The sequence below is a fragment of the Kryptolebias marmoratus genome, linkage group LG7 (assembly GCF_001649575.2).
Source record: "Kryptolebias marmoratus isolate JLee-2015 linkage group LG7, ASM164957v2, whole genome shotgun sequence".
Taxonomy (NCBI): Eukaryota; Metazoa; Chordata; class Actinopteri; order Cyprinodontiformes; family Rivulidae; genus Kryptolebias; species Kryptolebias marmoratus.
In genome coordinates this window covers 259319-262464 of record NC_051436.1, presented here as the reverse complement: position 1 = coordinate 262464, position 3146 = coordinate 259319, and the positions used below count along the sequence as shown (strand labels likewise).

The 3146-nt window shown below is 50.0% G+C and overlaps 1 long non-coding RNA gene across 1 annotated transcript; it reads right to left on the bottom strand.

Annotated features, from left to right (window-relative positions):
• Nucleotides 1-1511: 1511 nt before the first annotated feature.
• On the bottom strand, nucleotides 1512-3146 carry LOC112450123. The gene is made up of 2 exons (XR_005233429.1): nucleotides 2681-3146; nucleotides 1512-2614 (listed from the first exon to the last, which is right to left on the bottom strand). It is a non-coding gene; the product is annotated as an uncharacterized LOC112450123 (long non-coding RNA).

The window sequence follows — 3146 nt, the reverse complement described above, 5'->3', positions numbered from 1 at the left end:
CAGCAGAAACATTTATAAATACATGAGAGGATGAGCTGCTGGACGAGGACAGAAAGACAAACAGATGGATCAGATAAAGACTGAGTCACTTTCAGCACGAAAACAGAAAGAAATCAGAGTTATTAACAGAATCTTTAGCTGCTGAAAGACTGAAAATCAGCTGAATGTCCTGAAAACCTGCTGACAGTTAACATGCTCAGAGGACAGGAGACAGAGGACAGAGGACACAGACTCACCGAGGCTCCGCTGAAGGTGACACCCGGGAAGGTCTCCCTCCTCGCGGACAACACGAGCAGCTGCCGCCGCTGACAGCCGGAGAACCATCTGAGCCGCACGAGCTGCTCCACAACTACCTAAGGCTCAGGCCCCGCCCCCTGAGGCTCAGGCCCCGCTGCCGACACTCAGGCCCCGCCCCTGACACACACACACACTCTCAGGTAGCCCGCACGTGAGGAGGCTCTAACAGCAGATTAAAGGCAGGTGGCGGCGGGAGCCTCGTGCCTGCAGCACGCTGCTGTCAGTCACGTGACCCCAAATTAAATTATTCAAACTCAAGCAGACTGGCCTCTGATTGGACGAACAGGTTCCTGAGGGGGGAGACAGACTGGGTCTGAGACTGACCGAGACACAGGTCCAGACCCAGACCCTGACCCAGGTCCAGGTACAGACCCAGGTCTAGATCCAGATCCTGGTCTAGATTCAGACCCAGACCCAGGTCTTCAGGGTTCTCTTTGTTTCAGATTCTGTTAAACATTCTGACAACAGGAAGACAAACATCATGATTCAGATTTATTCAGACTCTGTGAATTCAGGTCTGGATCCAGATCCACATTCAGACTGAAGTCTGGAGTCTGGACTGGACTGGTTATGGATTCAGGTCTGAGCTCAAGTCTGGATCCTGATATAGATTTGGGTTTTACCTCATGGCCGGACTGTAGGCAGACTCAGGTCTGGACTGGATTCAGTTTTTGACTCCGCTACAGATCAGGGTCTAAACTCAGATCTGGATTTATGAGCCCTGGCAGGTCTGGACCCAGGTCTAAACTGATCAGCTTTGGATTCAGGTTTAGGTCTAGACTCAGCCTGGACCCGGGTCCTGCCTGTCTCAGAAGTTGGAACTTTGTCCCAGTTCAGTTCTCCTCCACCCAGCAGCTCCCACGATGCCTCAAACAGATCCAGAGTCCAGACCTGGATCAGGGGCCTGGGGGGAGATCCTGGTAACTCCACCACCACTGTCCCCAGAGACCGGACCGGTTTACTGGGGTCTGCAGAGCGGGGACAGGGACAGGGACGGACGTCCACACCGTGTGTCCATAAAAGACCTTCATAGTCCAGAAACCGATCCGTTAATCTGGACTCCAGGTGGGAGAACAAACGTCAGAATAAGATCAGAGCTGCTCTGCTGCCCCCTGCTGGCCTCCTGATGGAACTACAACATCACAGCTCTGATCTTTGTTTTATTAACACATTTAACAGTTCTCTTGGTTTAACTTCAGAAAGTAATGAAATCCAACAGTTTGATCTTTTATTTTCCAAGTTTTCATAAAGAAAAAAGAAACAGAAACATTAATTCATCCAAAACATTTCAGATTTCAACATTTCAGCACCAAGATGAACAGTTTCAGAGACCAAGTCCTGCCTTCCTGCTGAAGTTGGACTCCTCAGAGACCTGCATGTTCTGCATGTTCTCCATGTTCTGCTGGAGGAGCAGAGACCTCCTGCTCACTCAGGATTAATTAACAGATTAAGAGTAATCCAGGGAAAACAATCTGAACTTTGGGGTTTGATGTGTTGACAGTGAGCTTCCCGTCTGATCTCGATCATCTTTAACTCATGAATTAAACCAACGTTTCCTCAAACTAACATGAGACTCACCTCATCCTGCAAAGACTTTAAACTAAACTAGAAAACAGACACAGGAGACAAGTCCTTCAGGTGCTGGACAGCAGGTAGTAGGCGGCGGCGGACAGCAGGACTCCGCCCAGCGGGACGAGGACGAAGGTGGCGCACCTCCTCCACCACCTCCTCACCCTGCCCTGCTCCTCCTCCACCTCCTCCCTCCTCCTCCTCTTGTTCCTGCGACCTCCTCCTCTCTGCTGACGCTTCTCGAAGACCTCCAGCTCCTCCTGAACACGACAGACTCACTTTCATTCACAAACTACACAAACTACAGTCTGAGTCTGAGACGACGTCAGAGTTATGAAATCAAAATCTCCAGGAAGTCCGGAGAACCAACAGATCTCAGGATCTTTGGAAGGAACAGATAAAGAACTGAGGACTGGATCAGGACTTTTGCACAGATGGGTCAGCCAAACTTCAGACACTTGACCTGTGAGAGGTCACCTGACCTGTGAGAGGTCACCTGACCTGTCAGGGGTCACCTGACCTGTCAGAAGTCACCTGACCTGTCAGGGGTCACCTGACCTGTCGGGGGTCACCTGACCTGCCGGGGGTCACCTGACCTGGGTACTGACAGCAGGTGTCAGTACCCAGGTAACAGGAAACTGAAGGTTTAGGAGCTCAGATATTTTATTATTTCAGATTTGATCATCAGACTGACCTGAAGCTTCCTCTGCTCCTCCTCCTCAGCTGCTCTTTGCTCCGCCTCCTTCAGCTGAACACACAGATCAGTCAGAGAGTGTGTGTGTGTGAGAATCACTCAGTGTGTGTGTGTGTTTACCTGGCTGACTTTCTCCTGCTGGTCCTTGCAGACGTCGTCACACTGAAGATCACAGAGAGCCTGCAGAGAACACACCACCTCCTACACACACACACACACACACACACACAGGTTGTGGTTGGTTCCTCTCCTCTGTGGACTTCTTCAGTATGAAAACAAGCAGCTGATCCTCAGATCAAAGAGAGAACGATGCTGTTTAACTTCTGTCTGCTAACAGGAACCTGCAACCATCAGACTGAGAACCAGGAGGAACGAGGAACAAAGAACCGGCTCCTTTACTTGAATAAACAACCTGTTTACATGTTTATGACTGAAAGGACAGTCTGTTTATTAAAAACACTGCAGCTGCTGGTTTCCACTTCCTGTTTACTCCTGAAGCCTAAAAACAAACAACTCATCAAACGTCTGACGGAACATCAGAAACCCGGTCCTGTTAGGAGTTCTAAACCTGGTCCTGTTAGGAGCT